The 17,572-nt window shown below is 43.4% G+C and overlaps 1 protein-coding gene across 2 annotated transcripts in view; it reads right to left on the bottom strand.

Annotated features, from left to right (window-relative positions):
- Positions 1-17,572, bottom strand: part of WWP2 (WW domain containing E3 ubiquitin protein ligase 2) — a 176,505-nt gene that overhangs the window by 70,849 nt on the left and 88,084 nt on the right. The window lies entirely within an intron of this gene.

Genomic DNA, 17,572 nt, shown 5'->3' on the forward strand with positions numbered 1-17,572 from the left:
GAAGTAAACAAATCCGGAGTGAATTACTCCCACATCTGAAATGACTGGCAAAATATCCTGTGACCATCACATTATTTTCATTGGGCTTGAATGTAAGAAATAAACAAGAATCACTAGACCACTGGACAGGGTACAGATGACACATTTCTCCTGTTAGGCAGAGCCCAAAACTTATTCAAATCCATTTTCTCTATAGTTAGAAAGATGTGCCCTGGCTGGTTTGGCTCAGCGGTTAGAGCGTCCGCCTGCGGTCCGGAGAGACCCGGGTTCGGTTCCCGCTAAGGGCACGTACCTCGGTTGCAGTTTGTCCCCGGCCCTGGTTGGTCGTGCGGGTGGCAGCCACTCGATGTGTCCCTTTCACATCGATGTTTCCCTCTCTCTCTCTCTCTTCCTCTCTCTCCCTCCTACTCTGTCTGTACAAAAAATGGAAAAATGTCCTCGGATGAAAATTAAAAAAAATAAAATAAAAAAAAAAGAAAGAAAGATGTTTCTCTTCGAAACAGAAGTCAAGGGACATTAGACAACTTTAGCCAGTGCATATGTTGACGTGTTTTATCTAGAAAAGATGACTCCACAACCCATCCAAGTAAAGGAGAACCAGTGCGAAACGTGGCCTGTAGCACAAGGAAAATGGCAGAATCTAAAAACAGAGAACCTATATGACATCTTTAGAGAACACAGGCAGCAGGCAGTATGTGTTCTCACATGCCTATTGTAATTTGACTTCATTCACTCAGTGAAAATGTCTAAGCCTCCTTGCCCTTCAGTTCAGCAGTTTTGTCAAAGCAGATTATTCTACTACTCAGTCACTATATAATATTTTACAATAGTGAGATGATTTTTTTTTTATTATTCTTTTTTTTTTAATCCTTACCCGAGGACATTTTTTCATCTTTTTGTTCAGGTAGAGTGGGAGGGAGAGAGAAGAACAGAGAGAGAGAGAGAAACATCAACGTGAAAGGAACACATCGAGTGGCTGCCACCCGCACAACCGACCAGGGCCGGGGACAAACTGCAACCGAGGTACATGCCCTTAGCGGGAACCGAACCCGGGTCTCTCAGGACCGCAGGCCAACACTCTAACCGCTGAGCCAAACCGGCCAGGGCAATAGTGAGATGATTTTAATAGTATCCAGTACCTGGCCAACGTGGCTCAGTGGTTGAGCATCAACCCATGCACCAAGAGGTCACTGGTTCAATTCCTGGTCAGGGCACATGCCCAGGTTGTGGGCCTGATCCCCAGTGGGGGGCATGCAGGAGGCAGCCAATCGATGTTTCTTTCTCTTTCTCCCCCTTTCCCTTCTTTCTCTCTCTCTAACATCGATAAAGAAAAATAAATAAATAAATAAAATAAATAGTATCCAGTGAAGAAGAGACTACCCCTCTCCAGGCAGAGAAACAAAGGTCCAGAGAACAATCTAGACCAAGGACATGGGGCAGAGGGAACACTATCAACAGTAAAATAATAATGATGACTGTGGACGTATATACTATGCACTGAGCTGCAACATTATATTCCAGGTACCTGTGGTGTGCTGTGCACTTTACAAACATTACCTCATTTAACATGGCAACCCTAGAAGTAGCTTACTATTATGATGCCCACTTTTTTTTTTTTTACCCTCACCCGAGGACATTTTTTCATTTTTGTTCAGATAGAGTGGGAGGGAGAGAGAGGAAGAGCGAGAGAAACATCGATGTGAAAGGGACACATCGAGTGGCTGCCACCCGCACGACCCACCAGGTCCAGGGACAAACTGCAACCGAGGTACATGCCCCTAGCAGGAACCGAACCCGGGTCTCTCTGGACCACAGGCCAATGTTCTAACCGCTGAGCAAAACCGGCCAGGGCATTTTGAAATAAGAAAACAGACGAAGAAAAGTCCAGTAGAAAGTAAGCAATCGAGAAAAGACTCAAATTCAGGTACCTGAAGGTCAATAGCACATGCTCTTTGGTTGCAGCCTGGGGTGGGAGGCTTGGACTGCAGCTGAATCCCTCCTCAGTGGTTCTTTGACTAGTCACTTAGCCAATGGCAAGATGAAGAGCTCGAACAGCGAGTCCCTCACACTGGGAGATGCTGTACCCACTAGAACACCTCTGCTGGTCCGAATCTAGTCCAGCCACTTAGGACAAGCCTGCAACACCACAGACTTGGAGGTTCCGAGGGGACTAAGTACCTCTCCACTGCCTACCTTCTCTAGCACAAGAAACACATTTTTCCAACAAGATGAGCACAAGCCAAAATGTTAACAATGATTATCTTTGGGTGTTGAAAATACAATGCCTTTAGCTTTTCCTTTTGTGTTTTTCTAAATTTTTCTAGCTTCCGCCCTGGCCGGTTTGGCTCAGCGGTTAGAGCGTCGGCCTGCGGTCCAGAGAGACCCGGGTTCAGTTCCCACTAAGGGCATGTACTTCGGTTGCAGTTTGTCCCCGGCCCTGGTTGGTCGTGCGGGTGGCAGCCGCTCGATGTGTCCCTTCACGTCGATGTTTCTTTCTCTCTCTCCCTTCCTCTCTCTCCCTCCCGCTCTATCTGTACAAAAAATGGAAAAATATCCTCGGATGAGGATAAAAAAAAATTTTTTTTTAAATTTAAATTTTCCTAGCTTTCTTCATTGAGTTTATATGTATACTTTTGAGCAAGAAAGAAAACAATTTTTTAAAAAGAAAAAAAAGTTTTTCTTGGGCCCATACAACAACAAAAAAACAGGAAACCCAGCAAACCCTGGAGTCCTTCTTACCTAAAGACTGCGTGGCAGTTACAAATGGATAGAGAGGGCACAACTGAGCTATGGAAATAAAGATTTAATTTGGACTCTCTTTTTCCATCTTATTTTCCCCTGAGCTAATTTCATAAATCAAAAGTTGTCAACCACACCTCAGTCAAGAAAAATATTTCAAAGTCCCCACTTCATGGGAAGAAATGTTAGTATTCAGCATTTTACCACAACTCCTCATCGAAAGCAGAACAGATACAGATGAGTTCCAAAGGGAAACTCAGACTTCAGCCACTGGTGAATGTGTGGATATATGTTGAGGGCAGAGAGCTAGAGAGAGATAAAGTGGGTTAAGGGAAGGTTTATTCCAGCCAAGAATCCCTTACAAGGACAAAAGGCCTCTCTAATTTGGTGCTCTCAGCCCCTGGCGGAGGGCTGCGTCCCTTAGGAGCAGCAGGCCGCGTGGGCAGCATGGAAAATGCAACATCAGTCCTGTCACACACACGGGCTCTGACAAGCCCATGATTACGTCCAGTTGTCCAGTTGCCAAGCTCCTTGTCCCTGGGCAGAGCAGCTGGGCATGACAACAGGGTGGGTTCCGTTCCTCTCCTAGCTCCTCCCTCCATTCCCGAAAGGGCGTGCGGTCAGAGTTGAGAGAGAATACTTTCAGAAATGTTTAACCACAAATGATAGCCGCTTACCCTGAATGGCAGGCTGGAGCGGAGCCGGGATTAGTCCATAAACCAGGGGCAGCTGGGACCACTTTGCATGAACAGCCGCCTCCTGCTGTGGCCCACTGCCACCCTGCTCCCCTCACCATACACACGTCCTCCCCCAAGACCCTTCCTTCCCCCTAAATCTGGAGCTTCCACTTTTTCCTCTTGAATTGCCTTTCCAATAAGACTCTCAGAAGGAAGAGAAGGCCTCAACGTTTGAGGAAAATCTCTTCAGCAGTTTCCTCTCTTGGAGGACTCGCTCAACCCTTAAAAGACAGGATTGGGTCGTGATTAAAAGCTGGCCCAAATGCTGAAACCGCACACCATAAGCCAAAATAGTTTCAGGACAAAAGCGGGGTGATGGGGTGGGGATGAGCTGGGCTCCACCACAGACAGCCTGGCTTCAGTTCTGCCAGTGACTTCAACCTTGGCCTGATCTCCACCATCTCGGGGGATCGGGGGCTAGTGGGGGAGTTAGGCGTCCCCAGGGTAGTCAAAAGAAGGTGGAACCTCGCAACTCCACAAATGGTTCAAGTCACCTAGTTACAGACCTTCAGCTCTCTTTACAGCATGCCCTTCGCAATGCTGGTGTGTTCGTACCTAAGTTCCTCCCTCAGAAACTGAGGCCCCCCATGAGGAATGCCAATCAAGGCCAGGGCCTTAGGAGTCTCTCTCCAAGCTCCTGAAAGGGGATCAGATGCAGGTAAGGTCCCCAAACAATGGGCTCTGGGCTGTCCCTTGATATGCAAGTTTTGACATTCACAGCATTGGCCTCAGTGCTCAGCTGACCCTGACTGCCAGAGCCTTAGGTACCTTGGGACATCTGCGTCGCCCTTCATGAAGGCCACTGAATTCCATTCTGTCATCATGTTCTGAGCACTAGGCCCTAGGATCTAGGTCTAGCAACAAAACAGAAACAGTCTTGGACCTCAGGGAGCTTACATCCAAGTGGAAATGCAGTAATTTGTAATTTTGCTCAGACATAAATTTGCATCACACCCTACAATACTGGTGTGTGGGAGGGAGCCACCTGGCTAGCCAGTGAGCCTGAATGACAAACTGACACTGTCACCCCAGCGCAGCTTTGTTGACCATCATCACATATGCAATACTTTATGCAAAGTAATTCAACAAATTTTCTTTATTTTTTAAAAAGTAAGCCAGCATTGGTAGCATAAGTGAAAAAGAAGAGCCCAAAAAAATGATGGTTCACAAGACGGACACAAATTTTAAAATTTGGTGGTGATTTAGAATTTGAGATCAATAAGTCTATCACATCCTTTATGTGGAAATTGATTTTAAAAAGTACTCGGTAGCTTCATCAAAATTCAGAGCTCCTGATCTTCCAAAGACACTGTCAAAATAATCTATAATCTGGGGGGAAAATATTTGTAAAATGCATACCTGATAAAGAACTTATATCCAGAATATATTTTAAAAGACCTCAAAACTCAGTAATAAGAAAACAACAAACCAATAAAAAAATATTCAAAAGATCTTTTAACAGACACTTCACCACAGAAGACCTACAAATGTCAATAAGCACACGATGGATGTTCAACATCATTAGTTCTTAGAAAAATGCAAATTAAAATCACAATGATATACCATTACACACCTACTAGAATGGAAAAAGTGGGGGTCGGGGGGACTGTCAGTAACAAGTGCTGACAAGGATGTAAAGTAACTGGAACTCTCAAACATTGCTGGAGGGAATACAACAGGGTACAGCCACTTTGGAAAACAACTGGGCAGTTTTTTATAAAGTTAAACAGGCCCTTAGCATATAAACCAGCAATCCTACTCTTTGGTATTTACCCAAGAGAAATGAAAACATATGTTTACATAAAACCTGTAGGCTAATGTTTATACTGAGTCTATTGATAATTTACTAAACTGTAAACAACCTAAAGTATTTCAAATGGTGAATGAACAGAGAGAATGTGGCATTATCCCTTTAGTAGAATGAATACTACTTAGCAAACAAAAGGAACAAACTACTAATACATGCAACACAGAGGAATCGCAAATGAATATGCTAAGTGGAAAGCTACTAGTATTATATACATCATTCCATTTTTATGACACGTAAGAAGAGGCAAAACTGTGGGGAAAGAAAACAGATTAGTGTTTGCCAGCGGCTGGGGGTAGAAGGAGGAGTTGACTACAAAGGGGCACAACAGAACTTTTTGGGGAAATAAGACTTTCTGTATCTTGATTATGGCAACGGTTACCAGACTATGCTTTTGTCAAAACCCACAAAGCTGTTCGCTGCAAAGAGTGAATTTTACTGTATGTAAATTATACCTCAATAAACCTAATTTTAAAAAGCAATTTCTGTATTTCAGCCACCACAAAACAGTTAATCATATGAGCAAAGGTTTTAAAAGGCAGGTAAGTTATGATATGAGAATATGCTTTTAAAAAAATCAGAAAATGAGAACCTTGATGAAAATGAGATTTAGGCAACATCCATGACTCTAGAAACACTCTGTATTAATAAGTGTAAGGATTCTTCAAAGGCTAGGAACACATCTCTCCCAAATGTCAAGAATGTGTGGCTGATCAGGTACCAGTGACAAGCATATTTTCTATCTTGGGAAAAGAGGCCCAGTATAGGAGAGAGAGGTTCTTTGACCTCAATTCTCTTTTGCTGTTAGTCTTCGAGCTCAGCAAAAGAGAAACTTCAGGGTATAACAAGTAATAATGGATTTTCCTCCATCTAAAAAAAAAAAAAAAAGATACATAAGTTAAAACTGCCTAATAAACTTAAAACTCAACTCACACTCCAATGCAGGGATTTTGCCTGGACGACTAGACCCAAGAGAGCGGCTCCCACCCCTCCTCTGGGGCCTCTTAACTGGGCATTGTCTTTTAATAGCGGCATGGAAACAAAACTGAGTGAGGCTGGGCGGGTTTCCAGCAAGACAGAACCAGCAAAAAACAGGCACTTAAAATAGAAGCATGGCGAAGAAATGGGAAAAGAAACGGTTTCCACCATCCAGAGAGGCATCAATAAGCAAACCTACTCCCACCTACACTCTCTTCAATTCTTCCTCCTCATTCAAACGTGGATTAGGAAAAAAAAATAGGGAGGGGAATAAAAAGAAGTGAAAAGGGAAAGGCGCAATTTTGAGTTAAAATGGGACCATTCTAGTTATTCCAAGGATAATTTACGGCTCTATTCCACACCCTACCTCTAGCTGCCAGCCTCAGAAATGACAGGAAAGGTAAAAATAAAACTGCTGCCAAGTCTGTTCTCCATTACAGAAAGACAAATGATTTACTTCTGCCCAGCCTTGAGAACAGAGCAATCCTCTCAATGGTGGCAGCTTTCTGAGACGAAAAATTTCATCTTGACAGAGAATATACAATACAATTTGACTCGTCTAATCTAACTCCAGGTTGCATGTTGGGCTTAATTGTAAAGAATGCTCAAATTTTGTTTCGGAATCTAGAATTAAAGTTATTTTTACTACTTACATTCATTCTGGTGTTTTATAAGTGTTCAGTCTATGAAAATTTAAACTTGAGCACACACAAAAAAAGATGAATTAAAAGTCTCCGTAATAAAAGAAGAGATATATTGCCCTGGCCAGTCTGACTCAGTGGTTAGAGCGTCAGCCCTCAGACCAGAGAGGCCCGGGTTCAGTTCCCACTAAGGGCACGTACCTCGGTTGCAGTTTGTCCCTGGTCCCGGTTGGGGTTGTGTGGGTGGAAACCACTTGATGTGTCTCTCTCACATCAATGTTTCTCTTTCTCTCTCTTCCTCCTTCTCTCCCTCACACTCTATCTGAACAAAAAGGGGGGAAAATGTCCTCAGGTGAGGATAAAAGAAAAGATAGGTTAAGTAAAGATGCCAATTGTCCTCCCCTTTCCCTCAACCCCCCAAAAAAGAAAGACAAGAAAAGAATACTCAAACACCTTCCCAAAGGAACTTGAAAGAGAGCTGAACATGGAAGAGGCCAAGTTCAGGGGAAGTGCTAACTGCCTCACTCTACCCCACCTTCCTGGGTACAGCAGTTGATGACTAGAGGCTCCTTGAACACAGACGGCAGCCCATGATTTATTTGTCCATAGCCTGAGACGGTACAAGGACATAGGCTGCTATCACAGCTTAACGAGACAAGTGTCATGGGCCATCAGCCTCCTCTGACTTCCAGTTGGAGTCTGCATGGGGCTTCAGCTTATACAGATGCACCAGGAATGGATCTCCAAATTTCTTCCTGCTGGCAACACATCGTGTTTGAATCTATGCTACAGACCCAGACCGGAAAGGACAATACAGGCCCCTGAAGTACTGAGAATGACAGATAGTAGGGCAGGTACGGGGGATGACAGTATACTGAGGCGTTACTTCTAAGTTTTCTGACACAACAAATCACAAAGGCAGGAGAAAGGTATGCTCCAAAAAGAAAGTGTTCAATGGACATTCCTGAAAACATCCCTTCAAACTCCTCCTTCTGAGGAAAATCAAAGCCTTTGCTGATCTCTCCTGGCACACCCTCCTCTGGGCTCTTAAACCGGCTGCTCCTCATCCAAAGCTTGGTCCAAATGTTCCTCATCTCCCAGGCCCCAGTAAATTCCCTCGCGTCCTCTCACACTGTATTTCAATCTTCCCCTCTATGGCAATTCTATTTGTAATTATGTATTTGTCTGTGTATTCGTGTAATGTCTGCCTCCAGTAAGGTCCATGAGGGCAAGGACCATGTCTGTTTCGTGCAGCTTCATAGAACCAGCACTCAGCATGTGCTTGGCCCCCAAGTCGACATATAAAAATATGTCCTGAATAAATAAAAGAAGCAAGCTACCAAGTTCAACAGCACTCAGGCCTGTAATCTCTATGTTCTTTGCAATCCAGTCACTCCACCCCATCTCCCTCCAACCCTTTAAAGAATGAAATCCTGCCCTGGCCAGTTTGGCTCAGCGGTAGAGCATCAGCCTGCGGTCCAGAGAGACCCAGGTTTGGTTCCCGCTAAGGGCGCATTCCTCGGTTGCAGCTTGTCCCTGGCCCTGGTTGGTCGTGAGGGTGGCAGCCACTCGATGTGTCCCTTTCACATTGATGTTTCTCTCTCTCTCTTCCTCTCTCTCTCTCCCACTCTGTCTGAACAAAAAACGGAAAAATGTCCTCGGGTGAGGATAAAAAAAAAGGAATGAAATCCACGCCACAGAATGGCATCCATGATCTACAGGTATTGGCAAGTGTCAGAGCAACTGTCTTCCAGAAAGGCTAGCCCTACGCACCACACAAAAACATTCTTTCATATCAGGGCCTAGAAATAAAAATAAATACAAATTTTATTATACTTCTTTTGTGCCCACATGCTCAGTACTAAAATTGCAAGATAATTTCCAAATCCAACCAAATTTTATTTGGCATGGATTTGTTGTTGTGGTTCTAGCTGTAATTTTTAAGTACCCTCCAACAATAAAGACTAGGCAAGTGATTAAACATAAGAATTAAGAGAGATATCTTCTATGGTGGGCAGAATTTCTGATGACCGTCCTTCCAAGGATACCCCACCCTGGTGCCTGAAACCAGTGAATGTGACTAAATGTCACATGCTTGATTATGTTAAGTTATATGGCAGAGTTGACCTCAAGAAAGGGAGATCATCCAGGCAAGCCTGATCTAATTACGTGATCTCTTAAAAGCAGAGTGCTTTCTCTGGCAGATGGCAGATGTAGACAACAGAAGAGAAAATCAGAAAAATGTGAAGCATGAGAGAGATTTCACACACCACTGCTGGCTTGGAGATTCGGGGGATACATGAGAAAAATGTGGGTGGCCTTAAGGAGCTGAGAGACACCCTGCCTGACAGCGAGCAAGGACATGGGGACTTCAGTCCTACTGTCATACGTAACTGAATTCAGCCAATGACCTGAATGAGCTTTAAAGCAAATTCTTCCTTATTTCCAGATAAGCATGTAGCCCTGCCATCACCTTGATTTTGGCCTTGTGAGACCCCAGGTAGACAATTCAGCTGGCCACACTGTGCCGGACATCTGACCTACAGAACTATGTTACCTAAATGGTGTTTTAAGCCTTAAGTTTGTGGTGATTTGTTATACATCAATAGAAAACTAGTATATCCTTTCAATACAAATAAATCTCAATTTCCAATGAAGATATTAACTCTCAAATATATGGATAGGTAATAGCCTCAGCCTAAATTCTTGCTGATCACTCTACCTCACTCTAGTTAGAAAGCTTTATACAGTTATGGCAATGACCTTGCTAATCAGTGCTCATCTCACAGGGACATCATTTCTGTGACCTGAATGTCCTTTATGAGAAACATTTCTAAGATTCAACACCACTTAGGAATTGGAACAATTATCTAGGAGTGAGATATTACTGTTCTTAGAGGGTAATATTCTTTTCTGGTAGAGTTCAGGCACACAGACTTTACACATTCATTTTCTAAACAAGATGTATATATGTGGCAACCTATGTCTAATTCCAATGTTTACCTTAAAACTTGCACAGACTTGAAAAGAATAATCCATGAAAAGGGCTCCATGTGGAAATATCAATCATGAAGGAAAAAAAAACAGAGAAATTGAGCAGGCAGTGGGAACCCTTCACATTCTTGGCAGTTATGCTAAGTCTTGGAAAGCACACGACAGTTCTGATAAAAAGTCCTACCCCCTGTGCCCCTGAAACCATTGCTTCTCAAGAGTAGGAGCGTCAAGGAATGTAAACCAGTAGCAAGATCCACCCTGAAGTTCTGGCAAATGAGGAGCAGTAACACAAGACTCTTTCATCTGAAAAAATATTTACTGAGCTGCTGCTATGTGCAACAAGGAACTAATCTAGACCCTACCAGGGACACAGAGATTGAATAATGCACAGGCATCTCTGACTTGCTGTTTGAGAATTAAGCACCGCTGCCCCTGTCCTCCCACCCCCGAAAAAAAGGTAAATCCAAGAAGGAAGAAGTAACTCCTCAATTCATTATTCTTTTCTAAGTGTAAACAAAAGAGTATAATTTGATTTAAAATAAAGCTTTTTTTAAACCTTTTTTAAAGGCAAAAATTTTAAGGTAAAATTAAAAACACAGAACAAAAACAAACAAAAAAATCAACCAGATCCTAATCTCTCCTTCTCCTTCACAAAATAACAATTATTCACAACATATCCTACTCTAGATTTTCACTAATACCATTTAAAAATTTTTGTTATTTTGTCTTTAAAAAATTGTAACTATTGTCCAGCCAGTGTAGCTCAGTGGTTGAGCATTGACCCACGCACCAAGAGGTCATTGATTCAATTCCCAGTCAGGGCACATGCCCACGTTGTGGGCCAAAGCCCCAGTGGGAGGCATGCAGGAGGCAGCTAATCGATGTTCCCTCTCATTGTTGTTTCTATCTCCCTCTCCCTCTCTTTTCTTCTCTCTCTAAAAACAAAAACAATAAAACATATTTTTAAAAATAGTACCTACACAAATACCATGTTGTAAGCACACAAAGTCGACCCAGCACACAGACATGCTATAAAACTCAGAGTAAAGCCAAACAGAAAACCTTCAAACAGGGAGCCAGTGGACAAATCCTCTTCTCTTTACACCACTAGATACAGAATTTTATACTCCATTATCAAATAATCAGCGAGCCAAAGACACTTGAAGTCACCAAGACAGAGAAAAAGAAGGCCAAACACGGGCTTAATGTAGAAAGTTAGTCTAGAGGTGTTAAACAAAGAACACAAGACAGGAATTAAAAGACAAGAGGAGCCCTGGCTGGTTTGGCTCAGCGGTTAGAGTGTCGGCCTGCGGTCCAGAGAGACCCTGGTTCGGTTCCCGCTAAGGGCGCGTACCTCGGTTGCAGTTTGTCCCCGGCCCTGGTTGGTTCGGCCCTGGTTGGGTCGTGCGGGTGGTGGCCGCTTGATGTGTCCCTTTCATGTTGATGTTTCTCTCTCTCTCCCTCCCACTCTATCTGAACAAAATATGGAAAGATGTCCTTGGGCGAGGATTAAAAAAAAAAAAGGCAAGAGGAGCCCTGGCCTGTTTGGCTAAGCAGTTGGAGCGTCAGCCTGCAGACCAAAGAGTCTCAGGTTCGATTTGGGTCAAGGGCATGTACCTCGGCTGCAGTTCATCCCCCGCCCTGGTCGGGGCAGTGGGGGAGCCAACCAGCAGATGTGTCCCTCTCGCATCAATGTTTCTCTCTCTCTCTCTCTCTCTCTCTCTCTCTCTCTCTCTCGCTCTCTCTCTCTCTATCTCTCTCTCCCTCCCTCCCACTCTATCTGAAGCTAAAGCTAAATGGAAAAATATCCTTGGGTGAGGATTTAAATAATAATAATTTTTTTTAAAAGGAAAGAGAATGACAACAACTCTAGACATATCAAAAATCACAAGAAACATAAATGGACTAACCATGACAATGTACATATAGAAGTTATATTGGTTTCTTAAAAATCCAGTTAAAGCTCGGCTGATGTGGCTCAGTGGATTGAGTGTCCTCCCATGGACTGAGAGGTTCAGGTTCAATTCCCAGTCAGGGCACGTGCCTGGGTTTAGGGCTTGATCCTGAGTAGGGGGTGTATAGGAGGCAGCCAATCAATGTTTCTCTCTCACATCGATGTTTCTCTCTCTCTCTCTCTCCCCCTTCCTCTCTTTAAAAAAAAAAAAATCAATAAAAACATATTTTTTAAAAATCCAGTAAAGTGCTGTTGCAAGCAATACCATCTAAAACATAAGGATCAAAAAGATGATACTAAATGGATGAGGAAAAAAATATACCAAACAAATACAAAACAAAAGTGAGTAGGGGTAGCTATGCTAATGTCAAAACAGATTTTTAAGAATGATTTCTAAAATTCAGGCATAATTTACATATAGTAAAATCACTTTTGTTTGTTTGTTTTGTTTTTATCCTCACGACCCAACCAGGGCCGGGGACAAACTGCAACTGAGGTACATGCCCTTAGCGGGAACCAAACCTGGGTCTCTCTGGACCTCAGGCCGACGCTCTAACCGCTGAGCCAAACCAGCCAGGGCTAAAATCACTCTTTTGAAGGGTGCAGTTTAATGAGTTTTAACAAATGTACACAATCATGTTTCCACCACCACAATCAAGACATTGAACACTTCCATTGCCCCCAGACATGTCTTAGTACTGTTTTGTGTGTGTGTGTGTGTGTGTGTGTGTGTGTGTGTGTGTGTGTGTTTTAAAGATTTTTTGTATTGATTTTTAGGGAGAAAGGAAGGGAGAGAGAGAAACATAGATGTTTGAGAGCAAAACATCAATTGTCTGCCTCCTGCCAGAGGAGACTGTCACCTATGTATCCTTCTCCTATAAGACGCCAGTCTTTGATGTCAGGGACCATTTTTATCTTTTTCTCACCACAACATAGCTCAGAACCTGGCATTCATGTTTGTGGAATGAATACTGCCTCAACAGCAGATTTCTGTCTTACTTTCTCGGAGCTCATAAAAACTCCCTCGCCGCCCTGGCCGGTTTGGCTTAGCAGTTAGAGCTTCGGTCTGCGGTCCCAGGTTCGGTTCCCGCTAAGGGCATGTACCTCGGTTGCAGTTTGTCCCCGGCCCTGGTTGGGTCGTGCGGGTGGCAACCACTCGATGTGTCCCTTTCACGTCGATGTTTCTCTCTCTCTCTCTTTCCCTCCCTCCCACTCTATCTTAACAAAAAATGGAAAAATGTCCTTGGGTGAGGATAAAAAAAAAGGCCCTCGCCAGCTTTCTCACCACATACTCTCTTGGTTCACAGAAAAGAAATGACCAGTAAATACCTATAAAATAAACAGACCTGAATAAACAAGTATATAATAATACATAATGTGTAATGTCAATTAGCAAAAAATTAATAAATTAGCATATAAAGGAATGTGTAATTAAGCCCCATGATTACTTTTCAATATCTGGCTTAGAGAATGCAGTAGGGCTCCTGTCCATAGTCTCGATCCTATTACATATAAGCCAAATTCTCAGAAGATAGTGCTGTAAGCTCCTTGTGAGCAGGGACTGGGTCTTAGTTATCACTGAATGAATAAATGACTTACACTTTTCCTTTCCTTATTTCTTCCTCTTCCCCAGCAATTATAATGAAGCTGTAATAGCCAGACTTTAAGTAAAAGCTGTTGGGTGAAAGGCCAAATGGAAACGGTAAAGGTGCTCAAACGAGTTTCATACTGACAGGGTGACATCCCCAAATAACTGCAGTTCCAAATCAAGTAGCCTTGAGTCATCTTAACTGAAGGATCACTAGTGGCCAATAATCACTGAGCGGGTGGCCCAGTGCCCAACGGCTCAGTTCCCGTCCTTCCTTCCCGGTTAGCTTTGCTTCCCAATAGCCCTTGGGCCTCCCAGGACTCCCAGCAGTGTTCCCAGCAGAATCATGCCCGGTAGAGTTTATTTTTCTTTCCTTTCTGGGCTAGGCTGTCTGCAGACACAGCTGATGAGCTATTTAGAGCTCACCAGAGACCTTGGGGCTCTATAAGTCTCCAAGATGATACCTCTTTTAAATCTTCAGAGGTCATTAATGCCAAGGCAAGAGAGTCAATACATTTGATATGTTCTCATCAAAGCAAGACAAAAAGGAAAAGAGGGAAGGAAGGTGGGTGAAAACTCATAAGAAATTTGAAACTTTTACATGTAACAAAATCATCGGGGGGCACTTGTTAAAACACAGATTCTGACCAACACTGGCTAACACTCACAGCTGATGATGGGTGTAGACAAATTTAAGGCCTCCAGTCCTTCACCAAACACACGTACACACACATGAACACCCACATACACTCCTATACAAAATAATTTAGATACATACATAGGAAAATTAGTCGTTTAAGCCCCTACATACAACTTCTTCACCAAGATCCCTTTCACAGTTTTCAGACCTATTAATGAACAACTTTATGAACCTAAAAGCAAATTCAAAGCATTATTCCATTTTTTTGGTACCATTTCCCCATATGACTTTGGAAAATCTACAGAGATTCTTGACTGAGGAGCTGGTTATTCAAGTTGGAAGAAATCTTAAGGCTGAGCTTGGAGGAGCAGCATCGCTAGGAGACAGTTCTGCAGGTTCCATCCATTAGGTGATTTCACCTTCACTCCCTGATTTCACATAATAGCTGGGGAGGAGGGAAAATGATAGGCAACAAAGATCAGCAAACGACAGAACAACTCAGACATCCTGGCTTCCCACTCTTCAGCCTGGAATGTCACAGCTGTTTCTGACCTAACAGTAACTCTGAACAGAGCTGCCAACACCAGCATGGGTCCCCTCTGCTGGGTTCTCTAGTTCACAAATTAGCTGCCTCAACTAGTCCCTATGGTACTACACTGAACAATGGACAACAGTCTCTCTGCAAACTTCCGCCCCACTGTCTCCTCAGTCTTTCCCTCTCTGCTGATGTCTTCTCTCTCTGAGCTTCCCCCAGCACTCACAGTTTCATTTGCCTGTTTCATATACATCTTGTGTATCGTGACGACTCTGACCTCGCTGTGGAAAGTGCTTCAGGCAAGCCCTGTGCAATGTGCGCACCATACCAGGCACACATTATTAGATCTTCAGAACCTGGATTGATTTAGGCATGGTTCCCAAAGCCAGCCCTCATTCCAGCAAAATAAAATAAGCACTGGGGGATTATTAAAGGGTGTGGTAGGTACTCCCTGTGCCAACCAGCACACACTGTCCCAGGGGACTCCGTGATACCCTGGGCACTCTCCACTGCTGGAATAGGAACTGGCTGAGGACACAGGGCACGATGGCACACCAAGAGACAGAATCCTGGGTATGCCACGTCATCGCCCCACTCCAATCAAACACCAAATGGGCTTAGACCAGCCCTCTCAGGCCACCAAGATTAGTGCTGTTCTGACACATTATCTGGCAGTGACCAGTTTTCATCTGGAATCCATTCCCTCACCTCCCAAACTAAATTCTCAGTCCTGGGATTTCTAAGCGACAAGAACGCAAGACCGGTGTGGAGAACTGACAGAATCATCAGCTACATTGCTACATATACACACTGGGCAAAATAGAAATCAGTGGTCATTATCAAGCCTGGAGAAATCCTGGCTTTTAAAATCTGCCTATCTCAGTAACAGTTTCTCCATCGCAGTTCAGTTTTCTGAGATGGGTCTGTGACACTTTTTAATTTTTTTTACTGGGAAATATACCATGCAAACAAAAGAATATATTAAATATATATTCAGTTGAAAGAAGAACAATAAGATAAATACGCAAGGACTCACCACCCAGGCTAAGAGGTAACATTCCCAGTACCTAGATGTTTCTGTGTGCTTTTCCCTCATTGTACCCATGTCCACATCCCCAATGACAACCATCCTCCTGAACTCAGGGCTAATTATTCCCTCCATTTTTTATAATTTTACTACCTGTGAAGGTATTCATAAAAAACATGTATGACTTAATTTTATATATTTTTAACTTTACATACATTACATCATACTATATATTTTTTCTGTGACCACTTCTCTCGTTCAAAGTTATGTTCCCAAGATTCAACTATATTAATGTAACTATTTAGCACCCATTTTTACTATGGGACAGTACTGCATTATAGATCTATACAATAATTTATGATGTTCACTCTATCTTTAATCAACCAAACCCATGTACTAATATGGTCTGTCTGCAAATAAATTTACGCCACGTGAATTCTTGGTGACAAACCCATGCTGGTCTCCATGTGGCAGACCAGATGATAAAATAACTAGAGCTGTTTCACTCAATTACTCTTAAAGAGTGGGCAAGATCTCACTGAGAGATGGAGCTCTGAGGCCTTTATCGGCAAGCAAAGGTGCCTTTGCTAGATGAACTTGGGTAGAGGAACCCCTAAGATAAAACCCTTACACAGTTCCAGCTCCATGGCTTGAAAAGGCAGGGGGAAAGGAAAGAAAAGGCTGCTTTGACAATGCAATCTTCACCTACACAGCACGTCAGAGCACCTTTGATCATGGTGAATAGCACCCAAGTCCAAGAAAAACCTACCCTTCAGAGAGTGAAAGCTAAATATTTAGTTTGGGAGGCAGCAGACAGAAGCCCATCACTCTCTCTGCTGCGGCGAACCAAGGACAGCAAAGGATTATCCTTGAGCCCTGAAGGTTTGATTCATCACCCTTATAACTGATGGGAATGCGTCAGCAATGCCACACTTTCCAGGTTGTGGGAAGGGGTGCAACAGTCTCCAGAGCAAAGAAACCCCCACCACTTTCACTGAGCTCTCCCAGTGTGCAAGGCCCTCAGACTGACACACCTCATCTCAGTTAACTCCTACAATGACCCTATGAGGCCGGTAATATCCCCACTTCACACCTGAAAAAAACTGATACACCAAGAGGTTTAGTGACTTGTCCAATACCACGTAGAAAGTTGTACTGGGAGCACTCTCATCCACCTGCGTGTGCACACTGCCCACCAGTGATGGGGAAAGGGTTCTTAGGGACACAGAAGATACTGCCTTCAGGTGATACTTCCAAAAGCGTTTGCTGCTGAATAGTAGCAGGTTCCATGTGAGCACAGAATAAATACTTAGATGGCTGAGGCCTGTGAAAACTCAGAGGCCATGCGTGGAAAAGGCTGTCATAGCTTGGCAGACGAAGGAGGACTCCCATGCGCTTTAAAAGAGCTGGAAAGCACCTTGCCCACCAATAATTAACAAGCAGTGAATGTCTCTACCACATGTCATGGCAAAATGCATCCAAGTTTTGTTGAAGTCTGGCTGCTGTTTTCACAGCCAACAATCCTCAACACAAACAACAACAAAGAAGGGCTATCGGGATACAGAATATGAATTTCAGGGTCTAACAACAACAGAACTTCAGAGAGCAATAAATAGGTCAAGAACCTAAGTCTACACTTGTTAAGAGCTGGACTCTGCCTTCCAGCTCCAAATAAGTGTATCAGTTGTTTGACACAAATTTTCCAAGTCAGCTAAAAGGCCAAAGAGGTGGTCACCAGTGCCAGAGCTAAGAAGGCATCATCTCAGAAAGTGAAATGCTGAGCTGTGCTCTCTGCCAGCTACTTGTCACTGAAGAGATTCTGTTTTCTCTAGTTCTGGGTGCCCATCATTCCTTGGTGGACATAAATTTGCCAGTTATGTTGTCAGTCCTTAACACTGTGAGATTTGACTATTTATCCCAACCTGTAAGCCA

The sequence above is a fragment of the Molossus molossus genome, unplaced genomic scaffold, assembly GCF_014108415.1.
Source record: "Molossus molossus isolate mMolMol1 unplaced genomic scaffold, mMolMol1.p scaffold_m16_p_21, whole genome shotgun sequence".
Taxonomy (NCBI): Eukaryota; Metazoa; Chordata; class Mammalia; order Chiroptera; family Molossidae; genus Molossus; species Molossus molossus.